The following is a 17,796-nucleotide window of genomic DNA, read 5'->3' as shown; positions in this document are numbered from 1 at the left end:
CGCCAACAGCATCTGGTGTTCCCAGGCGGTCATCCATCCAAGTACTAACCAGACCCAACGTTGCTTAACTTCGCTGATCGAACGGGAAGCGGTGTACTCAACGTGGTCATTCCCGGTCCAGCAGCGGTTGCAGCAAGATCTCCTGTCCAGCCATGCCTACCTCTGTTACCTCGGCCTACAACCCGTCGAGGGGACAGTCGAGTTCCACCTCCACCAGACGCCGAAGCGTCCTGTTGCCAGGGACGTCACCGGGCCCGGGGGTGCAGCTGTGCAAGGCTCTGCCTATGCACAGCGGCGCCCCACGTCCCGGAGGCGCCGGAAACTGGATCCTTCTCGTTCTGGTGACATGGAAACGATTGTAAATATGTGCATCGCGACGGCGAAGGCTTTCTGTGGCGGTGACAAGGAAGCGCTGCTTGTTCTTCTCCCCCTTATCTTCGAGAAGAACGGGCTGCCGCACCTTGTCATCCCACAGAGTTTCGCTCGTGGTGCACATTCCGCCCTTCGTCAGGAGCGTCGCGCCCATACGCTGCAGCCTCTTCATCCCTGCCGAACACCGCGAAAAAGGCTGCAGCTTAGTGCTCCTCTAAACAGAACTGCCTCCTCTGCCACCGCGCCTACTCCACTCACGGATCAAGTAAATGAGCAAACAACCACCAATACTCACCACCTACCATCGGCAGCTGAGAAGGAGAGGGCCCCCTCTCCCGTCCCTTCCATTCAGGACGTGGAAGTCCCTCCCTCTCAGCCTCCTATGCCTCCTGCTGATGTTTTATCGACCGCCGAAGATGACATCCCATCAGAGTCCAAACAAAAGAAGAAGAGGAAGGGGAAGAAACGACGATCTTCACCTGTCGCCATGGAGACTGAACACCCCACGTCTCCACCCCCCGCCTCTTCCTCCTCCACGATCCCTCAGAGTGTCTTCGACCAGCTTCCTCCTCTGTCTGGCAGCGTTCGTGCTTACCTTGAGTCGCTGTCGCATGACGAGTTGCTCCAACAACAGGACCGCTACATGGAGGACAACTTCGCGGATGTTGTCGACTCAGTCTTCCGGATTCACGCTGGGATATTCCGAGACGAACATCGAGATTGTCTCCTCCAAACCAGCCAGACACACCCTGACGACGTAGCTGCTATAGCCTTCATTGTGACGGCGTTAATGAAGGGTACTGCCTCGCGCTAGTTCCCCTTACACCCCTTTATTCAGCAGCTGCCCTACGATCTTTTTCCTGCCCTCACCGCTCTCCTCGTCCGCCATTGTCGCCCGTGTTTTTCTCTCATTAGGGAGCTTAGTTTTCCTGCCTATTTCTCTGATGGGCTCTCATGTTTGCCCGTGACCCCACCTCCGTTGTGGGGCAAATATTTACAAACAAACAAAATCAACGTGGTATGTGTTTATCGTATTTGAAATGCCTTTTACATATATGACAGCCGTTTCACATCGCGGGTTTGGGAAACAGCACCACTGTACAGAGGGTCGTGCCCCACCCTAGCCGCAAGTTTAGATTTGTCCTACCATAATCCTTCTGATTACACTGTTAACCTTTCCTCTCCGTTGGGCTCTTCCGACCACAACCTTATCACCTTAACCTGTCCTATTGCTCTGGTAGGCCTGTGGACCCTCCAAAGAAACGTCGGTTGTGGCACTTCGGAGCTGCTGATTGGGAGGCTTTCAGGCAGTACTTCTCTGATTTATCCCTGCTTCCATGGCAGGGGGCCATCTGAGTGTGCCATGCTGCCATGCGCATTACGGAGGTTATTCTCTCGGGCATGGAAGCATACATGCATTTCTCATATCCTCTGACAAATGCAAGAAGCCTTGGTTTAATCACTGTTGTTCTAATGCTGTCCACAATAAGGAGGCCTACAAAAGGTATCGGAGCCTACCTACCCCCGAATCTCATCTTTTTTTATGTTTCTGCCCGGAATCGCGCTAAAATCTCTTCTTCGCTGAGCTAAAAACAAGTTCATCCGTATTGAATACTCTGAACTCTCCAACTCGAATTCTTCCCGCTCCTTCTGGCACCTTGCCAAAAACTCTGTCTGACAATTTTCCCTTTTCAGCCTTCCCTCCTCTTTTCCAGTCTGATAGCTCTGTAGCTATTTCTTCTACTGATAAAGCAAATCTCTTCATTCAAACTTTCTCCTCCAGTTCCACCTTAGATGCTTCCGGTGCTGTTCGTCCATCATTTCCCCCTCCGACTTCCTCATGGCTGACATTAAAATTTCTTCAACCGATGTAGTTTCTGCCATCATTGGCCTCAATACCAACAAGGCATATGCCCCTGATCAAGTGCTGCCTATTGGTCTGTTGGGGTCCTTTCTGTTGTTCTCAAGAGCTGTGCTTCTGTGATACACCCTGCCCAGGTAAACTCATTCCTCTTTGTCTATCAACTTGTACCTTCCTTCTAGCTGGAAGTTCGCTCTCTTACAGCCTGTCCTAAAGATGGGTGACCATTCCCAACCCTCCAACTATCTCCCAGTTGCCTTAAATAACGTCCTGTGTCTCAAAAGTTTTCGAGTCTATTCTTAACAAAAGAAATTTAAAACATCTTTCCTATCACAACCTTCTTTCTGATCGTCAGTATGGGTTCCGTAATGAACGCTCCACTGGCGATATTCTAACCTGTCTTTCAGACTCATGGTCATCCTCCTTCCGGGACTCTGGCAAGAACTTTGCCAGTGCACTTAACATTTCAATGGCTTTCGATTGAATTTGGCATAAAACTTTAATTTCCAAACTGCCCTCTTACGGTTTCTATCCTTCTACCTGTGCCTCCATCTCTAGCTCCCTTTCCAGTCATTCTATAGCTGCTGTTGTCGATGGCCACCGTTCTCCTATATCAATCAATAATGATGTTCCTTGGGGCTCTGTCCTATCACTAACTCTCTTTCTTTTATTCATCAGTGACCTTCTAAGCTGTACATCTAACCCTATCCCTTTCATACGTTAATGATTCCCTTCACGTTTCCATTTGCTTCCCGCAGCGTCCATCTCCGGAGTTACTTCAATAAACAAAGGATAAGGTCATGGCACACCTAAAGTTTGACTTGGCTTGTATCTCTGAATAGGGTAAAAGCAATCTTGTTTTTAATGCGCCAGAAACTCTGTTCTTACACCTATCAACCCGTCAATATCTTCCACTGGAGTACCCATTAGTATTTAATAATATCCAGCTCAATCCTGCATCATTTGTAAACATACTTGGGGTTTCATTCTCTCGGGATTTATCTTGGAAATATAATATTACATTTCTTATAAAATTTGCTTCCAAGAGATTGGGTGTGATGAGCAGGCTCCGTATCTTTACCCCTGCACAATTGTTGAATTTGTACACGGGTTTTATTCGCCCCTGTGTAGTACAGCTCTTATGTGTAGGGAGGCTCCCCATATGCAGCTTTTCTCAAGAAGGTGGAGTCAAAGGCTTTTTGTCTTATTAGCTCTCCTCCTCTTGCTGGCTTCCTTCAACGTCTGTCTCTTCGTCGCATTGTTGCATCTTTATCTTCTCTATCGCTAATTCAATGGTCACTGCTCCACTGAATTATCTGCTTGCGCCCCTCCACCCCTACAGCAGGCGCGTAGCACCCGTCTATCAACAAACCCTCATCCCTTTTCTGTCCAACTCAGTACAAACCTTTTCTGTCCAACTCTCTATACAAACCGTTACTCCCAGTCCTTCATTTATGCAACAGGTCAACTCTGGAACTGTGTCCCTCTGTCTGTATATACTTCTTATGATCTCCAGTCTTTCAAATGCAGTGTGTTCAGGCATCTCGAAATGCATGGATCTTGAATTTGGTTCTCTATTGTATTGATTTTTTCTTGGAAGGAACGGTTTGCGGGCTCCTGGCCTTTGGTTCCTTCTTCCTTACATTAAAAACAAAAAAAAAAAAAGCCACACCACCCACCCACACACAACGCCTACCCACGTACACCACCTACCCACCTACACTGCCTGTCCACTTTCACTGCCTATCCACCTACACTCTTACCTCCTATACCACCTACCCTGCTTCACCACCCACTCCATTATCTCTTCTCGAGTTAGTGATCTTCATATTTCGGAGAGAGGAGATGGACACAGGTGCATCCTCCCCTGACCAAAACGGTTGGGGTTGAGGTCTACTGCAGTGCAAAATTTCTTTTCCCTATATGAAGAAAGTAGTAGATAGAGCACACACACACACACACACACGTGCAGTGGTAACGCTCTCGCTTGCCAACGGATGGACGGGAGTTCGCGCCTCGCTCAGGTTGAGAAAAGTTTCACTGACGAAGTGGGTGGTTACTGTCCTCCTGGAGCAAGGGGACGGGTGTGTGCGTGTGTGAAGGTCATAGCCTTGCCCTTAGATCGGACTATATGAGCTCTCAGCTCCCTTCCGGGAGGGTAAAAGCTGACGATCACGACCATCAAGTGATCCTGACCGACCCGGTGAATTACACACACACACACGTCACTTTATGTATTAGATTTACCAATTTGATAATTCAGTTACTGTATTTGTCAGTCCTGCGAAGCAGAATGATATTTTCGGATACTCATCCTGTTCGTTGTGCGAGATTCATCCTGTCTGTCTCGTGTGTGTTCTTACCTAATTGTTCTTACCTAATTTTATCTTTACAGGAATGAGTCAAGCTCGTACTGTCCCGTGTCTTAAACCATATTTATCGTACATATCCTTAAATTTGTGAATTGTTTTGGCACACACTATTTCATTCGGTAGTGCATTCCATTGGTCAATTGCTTTGTTTGGGAAACTGAATTTCCTTACATCTTTATCACCTCTCTTCTTATGCAGTTTTTTGCAGTGTCCTCTTGCTGATGCTTCTCCATATGTTAAGTAATCATTTATGTCTATTTCCTCCTTTCCTGATATGCACTTATATAGCATTATCATGTCACCTCTTTTCCTTCTCTCCTGTAGTGTTGGTAGATTCAGTTTATTTAGTCTTTCTTCGTAGCTTAGGTCCCTTAAGCTTGGTATCCATCTTGTAGCGGACCTTTGAACTTTTTCAGTCTTGTCTATATGCTTTTTGAGATGAGGACTCCAGACTACTGATGCATATTCCAGGGTTGGTCTAATGAATGATGTTATTATCCTTCTTAGCATGTCTTCATTTATGTATGTGAATGCTATTCTCATATTTGCAAGCAGTGTATACATGTTCCGTACCTTCTCGCTGATGTGGTCAGCCGGAGATAGTCTGTTGATAATCACACGTAGGTCTTTCTCTCTTTCTGATGTGTATAGGGTTTTATTTCCTAACTTATAATCCCAATCAGGTCTTTTTCCACTTTTACCAAACTTGATTACATGACACTTGTCCACATTGAATTCCATTTGCCATGTACTACTCCATTCATGAAGTTTATTTAATTCTTCTTGTAGCTCCCTACAAGAGTCTGTGCTAGTAATTCTCCTTTGTATTTTTGCATCATCTGCAAACATATTCAGATAGCTCTCATTTCCAGTGTTACTATTTATATCATTTATGTACACTAAAAACATGATTGGTGCCAGCACCGAACCCTGTGGTACTCCACTAGTCACTTCTTTCCATGATGAGTAGTTTCTTCTTAGTACTGTCCTCATTTCTCTTTTTATGAGAAAGTCTTGCATCCAACAAAACAGTTTGCCTCGAAGTCCTCCTTGATGGTACAGTTTCCATAAAAGTCTTTGGTGTGGTACTGTGTCAGAACCTTTTTGAAATCTAAATAGATACTGTCCACCCATCCTTCCCTTTCCTGTATTGTGTTTGTTACTCTGTCATAGTAGCTCAACAGATTAGTAAACATGATTTTCCTTTTCTGAAACCAAACTGTCTTTCTGTAATCATACTGTGTTCTTCTAGATGATTTACCCAAGCTTTTCTTATAAGTTTTTCTAATACCTTGCTTACAACACTGGTCAGTGATACTGGTCGGTAGTTGAGAGGATTTTGTCTATTTCCTTTCTTGAAAAAGGGGACTATATTTGCTTTTTTCCAAATATCAGGTAGTTTCCCTTGACTCAAGGATTTCTTGAAAATTAAAAATAATGATTTACTTAACTCCTTTGCACATTCTCGTAATACCCAACATGAAATTTCATCAGGACCACTTGCTTTTCCTCTGTCTAATCTACTTAACTCCTCCTGTATTACTTTTTCTGCTATTTGTATATCTGGTAGTATGTGTGGACATGCGTGTTCCACATAGTCCCTCTCAAAATTTTTTTCTTCTGTAAAAACTAATTGGAAATTCTTATTTAGTGCTTCGCAAATATCTTTCTCTTGTGTATAAGTGATTCCCTCGTCCGTAATGGATTGTATTATATCTTTTACTTTGGTTTTGCTTCTGATATAGCTGTAAAACAGCTTTGGTTGATCACTACTTTTATTTATTACATCCTCCTCAAACTGTTTTTGGGCTTCCCTCCTTATTCTTGTATAGTCGTTTCTTGCCTGTTTGTAATTATTATACGCCCTTTCACTAGTGTGTGTGTGTGTGTGTGTTGATCTTAACCTTTGGAGAGCAGTGGTATCTCTCAGTTGAAGAAAATCTTGTAGCGGTAGCAAGAACAAATTTAAAAACCTAAGTCAAGCCTTACTCTTCAAATACTTAGATATCATACATGAAGTAACATCCAATAGATTATTCGTGTCTAATGTAATTCACATAGGCCTATGTAGATGTAATATTTAGATACATAAGACACAATAATATGATGGTGTAATATCCGAAAGTAACAAAAAAAAATCGTCCTCATAGCCCAATTCGCACTAAATAATTGGGTGAACAGGTTATTAAAAGCTGGGGCATATATAAGCAGTAGAACGGAGTATTCAGTCGTGAACCACACTATCATTTTCACCGTTAATTCTTTCAAGTTTTGACTCTACGTGTCTATTTTATATATATATATATATATATATATATATATATATATATATATATATATATATATATATATATTGTTACATCCCCGTCCCAAATTGTCACAGACTTCAACAGCAGTAGTTCAGTCCCTTGTTCTTGCGCCAAAATTAATCAAGGGAGTTTAACTATATGTTTGTCCATATACAGCCGTAGTCATAAGCCTGTAAGATAACCAGTCATAAATACCCAAAGGTTAATCAGTATAATGAATAACTTTGCTGTGTCGGATTACTCACTTTCGTATTCACTCGTTTCGTTATGAAATGTTTGGTAATTGTGTGAGAGAACGTAAAACCATAAACCGACCACCACCGCATATACAACTTCTGCTCAAGAAATTTTATGAATACGGCCCTTGGGTGAACAAGGAGAGTGTACAAGCTTCCCATGTCTGTTATTCTTTCTACAAAACAAATCATCTAGTTACGGAGCAAAATTATCACGAACTATTTTTTTTTTTTCCCTGCAGGAAGGAAAGGAAAACTGCAGAAACTACTCATGCCATTAAACTACTTTCTGTAACTCTGAATTTGTCTTGAAAGAACAAATTTTGTTCTTTCAAGTCAAAATCAGAGTTACAGAAAGTAGATTTTTTTTTCTCGTTTTAAAATCGCCTATTATGACTATTACATACTCCCTCCCGCAGCCTTGGTTCGGCTGTGCATATGTTTCCGGCGGTGAGAGTTGCCGTAACCGAACTGGTATATGGTTGGCGAGTGCGGTTAAGTGGCCATATTGGAAGGTTCTGTGCGGTTGGCTCTCTCCCTCTCTGTAGATAGATACCAGTAGATAGATCTATAGAAGAAGGTTTACTAAATAAACAAATATATATATATATATATATATATATATATATATATATATATATATATATATATATATATATATATATATATTCCCTTCCACCCACCTCTCTCTCTCTCTCTCTCTCTCTCTCTCTCTCTCTCTCTCACTATACCTGTCTGTCTATATTTTTCACTTTGCTTTCCTATATCCCTCTCTCTCTCTCTCTCTCCCTGTCTGTCTATATTTTTCACTTTGCTTTCATATATCCCCCCCTCTCTCTCTCTCTCTCTCTCTCTCTCTCTCTCTCTCTCTCTCTCTCTCTCTCTCTCTCTATATATATATATATATATATATATATATATATATATAATATATATATATATATATATATATATATATATATATATATATATATATATATGTTTACCTATCTGTCTAGCCATCTATCGGTCTCTGTAACCCTCAGAGCCTCTAATCACTGCAATTATATTCACCAGACCTGGGTAATTAAAATCAACTACCGTCTCAAAATAGCGTAACTGATTCTTCTCTAATGTGTGCTAAGAAAAATAATAAATCATTCGACAAATTCATTTGCTTACTAAAATATCCATGATGCATAATTATAGCCTACTTATATACGAAAATAATGGTAATTCTCTCTCTCTCTCTCTCTCTCTCTCTCTCTCTCTCTCTCTCTCTCGACCTAATCTTACTCCATCGTTAGGTAGGAAAAGAGGTCTGGCTGATGGTTATAATGACCATCAGACATTTTTATGAAGGATTTCATTAAACTCTGCACTGGAAGGCGTTCATTAAATCTGTCTAGCCCTTCTAGTTCGAAGAGTCTTCCCTCACTTCAGTAATATCGTCCGGAGTTAACAATATAATATTGGGGAAAGACGACTTCATTCTGCAGTTCACCGGGTTCATATTCATATAGCCTGGAGCCACAACAACAGTAACTACTACTATTACTACTACTGGGGGCAAGGTGGCTTAGTGGTAGAGAGCCTGACTCGAGACCAAAGAGTCGAAAGTTCGTGCTCCGCCCGGGTAGTTGCCCTGCTAGGAGAGGTAGCGCTTTCCTGTCACTTAGCGGGCCTATAATGATCTATCAACGTCTAGCTCGGGGAATTCATTTCCCCATATAAAAAATTCCCCCCCAAATTCTACTACTATGGTACTAAATACAATCCGATAACATTACCTTCGACAACGAAGTCGGAGGAGAATATGTATTCACTTGTGTCAGCTTGTATGTTTGTGCACGTTACCTATAAAAAGAAAGTTATTGAATTTCAAGAAACTCGGGTGGATAGGTGGGCACTTGATCAAGGAAGAATTTACTAGATTTTCGGGTGGATCCGGATCCAGATGCAGGAATAAATGATAAATTTTACTGGCGCCGCCGGACGTTATGCCTTCTCTGAATTTGTGCACCAGAGCAGACTAACACGGTAGAATGAATGAATTCTGCCAACGACGCTGCACGGAGATTGGTTTACAAATTAATCATAAATCATATTGACGTTGGCGGAGGTATGCACCCTCTGGTTGCTTTCTAGTTTTTTGGTTTATTCTTGTTATCTCGTGACAATATTATGCAACTTAGAGGGGGATTTTTGGAAGTGGAAGGGCAAGATAAAACCTTTATTAGTTCCGCCTGTACTCAGGTTGAAGAAAACTGCAAAACAACATTGTCTAGTGGTAGCATGAATAAAATTAACGGTGCGTGATCGCAGTGAAGTGGCTGAGTGCTAGGAATTCCGCCAACTGACCATACTCTATTCACTTTATTCTGGAGTAAAACTGTCATCTCTTCAATGTTGAGATACAACAAGGAGATAAACGCTATAATATGATGCTAGACACCAAGAATAACTAGAGAGGATGTAGGTACAGAATAATGTCATCCTCCACAACTAACGAATGAAATAGACTGCAAATGAAGGAAAATCGCAAAAATGAAATGAATAAACTACAAACTGCTTGGGCCTTAACAAACTACTTTGGTGCAGTCATAGGCAGGAGATAGTCAATGGATATTACGCTGAACCTTCTAAATATTGGGGTTTATACTCCCCATCTCTCTCTCTCTCTCTTTCCTTTTCCCCTCTCTGTTCTTTCCATTCCCCCTATCTATTCCTTCCTATTCCTCTCACCGTCACCCCATCACATCCTTTATCTCTACCTATTCCCTCCACATTAACACCATCCCCCCCTCCTCTTTCCATCCTTTTCTCCCCACTTCTCTATCCCTTCCGTTCCCCCCTCTATCCCTCCTCCTTCCCCTCTCTTCATCCCATTCCATCTCCCTCTCTTCATTCCACTCCATCCCCCTCTCTTCATCCCTTCTTCCTCCCCTCACCCTCTCTCCACTCCTTCCTGTACCTCTTCTCTCTGTCTCCTACCCTTCCCCTTCCCTTCTTTCCACCTCTTTCCCTCCCCTTCTACGCAGCCCTTCCCCGCCAAGGTCCTGTGTGGAGATATAAAAAGGGAGGAGTTCCCTCACCCCACACAGTCTGCCCGCCTAAACCTTCCAGAGATGAAGTGCCTGGTAAGTGGCTGCTAAGTGGTATGATCTGTCTTTTCACAACTTCATTAGGTCACTATTTGAAACTCTTTTCATAGCCTCATATTTTTTGGTTAACTGTTCATAACTTCTTATATTTCAGTGGCCATCTAGAAACGGTGGAAAAATAGGGACTAATTTGGAGAGCATACCTGATTGAGATGAAAGGGGGAGACCGAGGATAATGGTGGGATTTGGTGGAGACGGTATATGTGGCAGGAAGATATGAGTTGGAGAGAGGGCTGAGCCATGGCTGAGGGCAGCCTCTTGGTAGTGGACAGTGTGACAGGGACGCATTTCGTTTGTGGTCATCACTTACGGAATAAAGGCATGTGGCGATAGACAGGCATAGATAGAAACACTCTTTTCATTCTCATGTATTTCCTAGTTGTCTTTTCATTACTTCAGTTGTTGAAGTTTTAATCATAACTTCAGGTGCTGAACGTGGAAAAAATATTAGAACCATTTCCCTCCCTGCCTCTCCCCCCCCCCCAGAAAAAAAAAACGGTGTTACTACACAACCATATGTAATTTTGTGTATTTTGACCATTAACCCCTTAAGACCAATTATTTCAGGCGGGTACCCCCCCCAGCAGTAATTAGGGGGGGTTTTGGCGACTTTCACCAAGGGCAAATTGATTGTTCTGGCTAAAGAGGAAGAATTTACACACCTGACAACACAATCCGCACCCCCGAAGGCCTAATGGTTACCGCAGAATCACGCGTCAAAGTTCAAAAAGTTTATAATAGTTACCCCTCGAAAACAATCTAAAACGTGAAATTTTTGAAAACTATTCTTTCTTCTTATTGAAACAGGCCATTTCAAAGTGTTTTTTCACACCAACCATGAAAACAGGTGCATATAGGTGTGGGGAGATTACTAGGGTGTGGGGAGATAAAGTAGACTGTGGGGAGCAGGCCTATACGTACAAGGGATGGAAAAATAACCAACTTTTCGCATGAAAATAAAACACTTCAGTGTGTTCTGTAACATCTTGGCAGCCTGACACCTCTCGGGGGTCTGTAGGGGATGGGAGATTAGTGAGGGACAAGGAGGGAGGGATGGGGTGGGGTTGGGGGGGGACACAAGGCTAGCAAGGTGGGAAAAGGGGCGAGTCAGTGGTGGTGGTAGGAGAGATGCCGGTGCGTGGAGGGGTGGGGGGGAGGTAATGGGGGACAAGGAGGGAGTGAGGGAGTTTGGTAGAGGGTGACACGGAGGGGGGCCAGAGGGGGGCTGCCCCCCCACCGCCCGGGTTGGTCCGATCCCCCCCTCACACCACTTCAGAGGTGAGTTCTCATTGTCCTGAAGCCATCGCGGGAGGAAGCGCTCCACAGTTTTTTACAGACCCTTCTCAATTGATGGGATTAGGCAATATGGCATAAAACTCGCATTGCATCAATTGATGTGATTAGTTACGAATCCGTTGCTGAAAGACCGTTGTGACAGACTTGTTGAAGCATGTCCACTGCCGACATCTTACAGGTGTATAAAACGGTGTGTAGGGAAGCGTATGGGCGTCATGACAGCGTGAAATTATGAGTTTCCTTCGTGATGTTCTTCATAAAGAATATTTATGCCAATGTATGTATACAAAGACGCGGTACTGAAAATAGTTTTTTTTTTTTTTTTTTTTTTTAATAAATGCCGTCACATACCTCAGCTTTAAATCACCTCAGTTGAGTAACTATAATACTGATCGTCTTTTGTTGTCAAATTACCCATTACCTTCTAAAACCCCTCTGTGAATACAGGGACCAGTCACAAGACGTGATTCAACAAATGTCGGCCAATATGTCACGTACTCTTGGGAGTCATCTATACAAAGAATATCAGTACATTAGCAAGAAAGAAAAAATTGTGTCTCGAACTTTCGGGGCAAGATACTTTTTAGTTCTTTTCATAACTTCATATTTTTTTATATATAATTTCAAGACCACAATTTTAGGTATTTTTCCATCATTTTAAAGCTCGAAGAAAACATTTTTTTTTTTTTTTTCCAATGTGGGCTATTTATTTATTTATTCATTCAATATTAGTACTGCAGTCACTGCCACTGGGACTGGGACAAGGATAAACTTTCACTTAATAGACGGTAATCGGTCAGGCCAACTCACCCTGGATCTAAACCCGAGCCAGGTATTGGCCAGAATATAACGATAAGTGGAGAGAGAGAGAGAGAAAGAGAGAGAGAGAGAATGTCCCCACTTTTACATATCAGACGGAAAGGCCGACACTGTCAAATGCACTGTAACTTTATGCCATCCCTAATGTGTTTTATCCCCTCAGCTGGTGGTTGCGCTCGCCTGCTACGTCTGCGCGTCTCAGTTGGAGAAGCGAGAGGCGAACCCGAGCTACGCATACCCCAGATACCACTATCCATCTCACCCTAAATACTATCCTAACCACTATCCACATTACCCAGCCCACTATCCGCACTACCCTATCCATCATCCTCACAAGCGATCAGCCAGTCCCGAGCCAGAACCTTCGAAGTACCATCCATCTGCCTATCATCCCTACTACTACCACTACCCTAGCCACTATCCACACTATCCTAGCCACTACTCTATCCACCACCCTCACAAGCGATCAGCAAGTCCCGAACCAGGGCCAGCCAAGTACCATCACTACCTTTACCACCCTGTCGCCTACCACACCTACTACAAGCGATCCGCTGAGCCTGAACCGGAACCGGCGCCTGCACACAGCTATGCCTACCACCACAGATCCTACCACCATCCCTTCCACTATCCCTACCACCACTATGGCTACGGCTACCACATCTATCACTGAACTTCACATGCACACCAGGCCTAGCACCACTAAAGCACACACACACACACACACACACACACACACACACACACACACACACACCTCGTCTCCTGTTGGCCTAGATAATTTAATGTTACTACACATGATGAAGTGTCATCGTTCGAAGGATAAAAGTTCATAGTTTGTAACTCCCACACTACATACCTTCCTTTTGCTAAATGCAGCTGTACTGGCAGCAAGAATAATATAAAGGCCATCATGGCGAAGCGGTTAAAATGTCTGTTTACTGTCTGGTAGTCTAGTGTTAAAAAACGCCAGTTCAGACAAATATCAGATGTTCATCATTCCGATCCCAAAGATCTCTCTCACTCTCTCTCAACCCAATTCCCTACCTTATGTGTTCTAGACTACCGGAGCCTGGTCTCGGGCTCCCATACCTCGGAGATGATAATGTGATTGGCTGTTGCTGTTTGTATTATTTAAAGCTTTTGAGAATAAAGATAAGATTTAAAAATTTCTCTTATTCCACGACAGAACTAATGACCGACCTAAGAAACCTACTGTACTTTTTAGTATCTCCCAGGGAGAATGATTACGTTACTTCAGCCATGAGTTTTGCGGCCATCTGTTGGCCTCCGCCACCCTGGGCTGGCCCTTTCGGATATCCTGTGAGCATTATCAACCTCAGAGAAACGTGCCATGTACCTATGTAAATGGGGCTGGCATTACAGACAATTCAAGCTTTTATAAAATTACATGAAAAATCAAGAAATAATTATAAAAGTGATAAAAAATAAAGTAAAATTAAGTACCGTATTGTTAAAATCCGCAATAAATACATGACCTGCATCTTTCCTCATGCCTTTGGACCCCAGTACGAGTAAAATGGCAAGCCAGAATTTCCAGGTCTTCGCCATGGATATCCACTGTACAATCACTCTTCAATAAGTTTTGCATAATTATTTTCTAAATACAATCCAGTCTTAAAGTATGGGATATATATATCTAACTGATGAATTCAAGGAACTCTATCCTTTTGTATACTCTAGCCTGTGTAAGGGTAGTTAGGTGCTTTAGAAAAAACTGCAATTGGAAGCAGTAATATGGCTACTTGCATAGATAAGGACCCCACAAATTCTTTTTAAAACATTATTATGTGCTATATTTTATTATGTGCTATATTTAAAGCCTTAAAAAAAGGTCTGAAAGTTGCTTCAGTGTTCCATAGATATAACCCACAATCAGGAGAACAAAATGAATTAAATACTTCTAATTAAAAATTTAAAAAATCTAAAAGCTGCGTTAAAAGAAGCATAAAAATGTTTAAGTCTAGTAGTAGTAGCAACCCAAGTCTGTCTGGATGAGCAGACTCATCAGCTGCAGGCTAGAAACTGCCCCTGCAGAGTCATCCCATGAAATGAACAGATGTTTCCTCGCAGCTGACAGCACCTTGCTGCAGGAACGAGCAAGGAAGAGCATACAAGATGTTTCCTGGACAGATGTCGCATTTGAATCTCTCCACCCAGTTAACAGGGGCACCATAGACTCCACCTCATTATATGATTACCATTCAGCACTGTAAACGGTTTCTTGGGTTACAGGAGACCATTAGGCTTGTCACTGCCTGTAAAAAGAATAATACAGTAAAGAGAAAAATACAGACAGCAAACAAAACAAGCCCCATTAGGGGGAAGGCACTACATACACCATTCTTGTTATTGTTTCACTGTAATAAAAAATATATATCTTTCTCAGTTCAGTATTGGATCCTCCCCAGAAATTGGGTATTACTGTATTAGCTTAAAGGCTGGGTTATCTTAGTTGCAAATTGTTGTGCCCATGCAACACATGTGGAAAGTCTCACACACTGATCCATCTGGGTACACATACCCTATCTACATGAGACACACATGAATAGGTTTGCACACAGGATTCCCTGAGCTTACAGTCATGCACAGATGAGTCCACATTCCAGAATTTTCAGGTGCAAATTGCATGGCTGCCACCACATAATGTTGTCAATACCCTAGGCTTCCCAGTCTGTCCCTGACAGAATCTGGCCTCTCTCCATCATGTGGAGTCTCTCACATCCCCTTCTAATCCTAGCAGTTTCTTGCCTCCCTCCTCCTCTCCTTTCCACAGCCCAGCCTTGGCAGCCCTACCCTATCACATTCTACCTTTCCTGTTCCCACTAACCTTTCTAGTTCCTTCACCAAGCTCACTTCCTCTGGTCAAATTCCCCACTCACTTCCAGCCAGAACCAATGCAGATGGAGAACACACCGAGGACCACAACAGCCATTGCAGGGCCTGTGGCAGTTCCTACCAGTGAAAACCAGATCATATTACCACTCACTTTAGCTTACTCCAAGGACTGTGAAAACAAAACCGTATGAATAACTGGTTGACCATGTGCAGGTATAGGGCTTCTCTTTCCCCCCAGTAACCTGAGGATGGCCATTAAAATAACAGAGGCTATGTCATAGCAGGCAAATGGCATAAGAATGATACCTACTGATAGGAGATACTGGGGCCATAGAGTTCTGTTTACTAGTACAGTATTAGATTTAATAAAATACCCTGCATCACCAATGCCACTTTCATGTCTGTATCTACCCATCAGATATGAACTTTACGTGGAGACTCTAAGCATGACAGAAAAGAGAGTTGAACTGAGCAGCGAGAATAACACCGCTTCAGGTTCTGAGAAAAGTTCAGTAGACCCTCCATTGGTGTGGGACTAATACCTCATTATAACTTAAGGTGATGTGTTGAGTGTATTTGCTGTGGTAAGTACAGTACAATGTTCGATGAGAATTTAAAAAAAAAAAAAAATGATCGTGATATAACTTCCTTCTTGGCATTATTGGGAAGAATAAAAAAGAAAATTTGTACTTTAGTATTTAATTTTTATATATTTTTGTATTTTTTTCTAGTTTGTGGATCTACATACGTGTTCTAGTGTTTAGCCTCCCTCCCCATGCACTTTGTTGGTTAGATTTTACGGCAATATTTTAACAAGCTTGGTGTTCATAGATGGATGGTAGTGTTGAGTGGTATGAGAGGCTGTAATAATGCTTTGCAGAGTAATGTTTACATGGATCATCTGCTGCTTGGAACCACTCATGGAAAACATGCCAAAAGGACATGTTGCTGTGTCCCTAATGGTGCTCGGGTGGCGTGTAGCAGAGGAAATGTGTTATTTTACATCACTGTGCTTATGAAGTACTTGTTGGGGATTTTTTTTTATTTTATATACGGTATATATATATATATATATATATAGTGGTAGGTGGTGGTGACCATCATCCACTCACTTGATGTGCTACCTACTTCATCCTTAGCCTTTATCATTCTTTTTCTATCCCTGCCCTCCTCTCATGCTATTTCTCCCATCTTTCCTGTCGCTTCTTATTGCTTTTCTTTCCTTTACAGGTGGCTTTACATTGGGTGACAAGCCAAATGGTTTCCTGTAAGCCGAGAAACCATTTACAACACTGGGTGGTAACCATATAACCAAACCATACGTGCTCCCTATGTGTCAGCAAGTGGGTTGGTGGAGGGTTAGTGCCCCTTCCCGTAAAACAAATAACTCAAAGTCAAATGGCCACCCCTTACGAGATTTTGGCGTCTGGCAACAGATAGATAGATAGATGATTTAAGTTTCCACTGAGGTAAACCTATAAAAGTACACAGCTAGGGTGCTGTATGACTATGAGGGTGCTAAGGCTGCATTGCGTGTGGATGGTGAACTGAGTGAATTTTTCTATTTGAAGGAGAGATTGAAACAAGGATGTCTCATGTCTCCGTGGTTGTGCAATCTGTATATGGATGGGGTTATAAAAGAGATACAAAGTAGGGCAGTGGATGCTGGAGCGGCCCTAGTGAGAGAAGGCAGTGTTTGGAAACTTCCTGTACTGTTGTTAGCAGATGATACTGTGTTGTTGAGTGAAGACGAAGGGGAGTTACAAGGCTTGGTGGATGTGTTTGGGAGAGTAAGAAACGGAATCTAAAGGTGAATGTACAGTAGGGAAGAGTAAAGTTATGGTCTTCGAGAGAAGTGAAGTATATGACTGAACAGTGATGCTGGACAAAGAGGAAATTGAAAATGTGAGTGCGTTTAAGTGTACTTGGGTATAGTGTGATGAGTAAGGATGGAAGTCTAGAGGGTGAAGTGCTTGAAAGGGTACAACAAGGAGGAAAGGTTGCTAGTTTCTTAAAAGCAGTGATAACAAAAAGGGAAGTGAACATGGAAGTGCAAAAGTTACTACATGACAGTATTGTGATACCAGCTCTAACGTATGGAAGTGAAGCTTGAACCTTGTTGGAGGGACAGAAATAAAGAGTGAGAGCAGCAGAAATGAGCCATTTGAGAGGAGCATGTGGAGTTACATGGAGAGACAGACTGACAAGTGAGGAAGTGAAGGAGCGTTGTGGAGTGGATGTGGATGTGATAGGAAGCGTTAGAAGAAACACACTGAGCTTTGGCCATGTGGAGAGGATGGAGAGTGAGAGACTGTCGAGGAGGGTGTATGTGAGTGAGGTGAAGGGGGGAGAGGGAGGGGGAGGCCAAGGATGAGATGGAGGGATGGAGTGGAGAGGTATATGAGAGAGGGGGGTGTGAGCTGGGAGCAGGGCAATGAAATGGCGGGAGACAGGGCGATATGGAAGCGATTTTTTGGCGGTCACCCCTTACGGGATTAAGGCGTCTGACAATAGATAGATAGATAGTTTCCC

The 17,796-nt window shown here is 42.9% G+C and overlaps 1 pseudogene; it reads right to left on the bottom strand.

The window, feature by feature from the left end:
- On the bottom strand, nucleotides 1-117 carry LOC145400335 (5S ribosomal RNA; annotated as a pseudogene).
- Between the last annotated feature and the right edge of the window lie 17,679 nt (nucleotides 118-17,796).

This window comes from Coenobita brevimanus, chromosome 51 (assembly GCF_032717465.1).
Source record: "Coenobita brevimanus isolate Jiangsu-jjx chromosome 51, ASM3271746v2, whole genome shotgun sequence".
In the NCBI taxonomy this organism is placed as follows: domain Eukaryota; kingdom Metazoa; phylum Arthropoda; class Malacostraca; order Decapoda; family Coenobitidae; genus Coenobita; species Coenobita brevimanus.
This window is presented reverse-complemented; position numbering and strand designations above follow the sequence as displayed.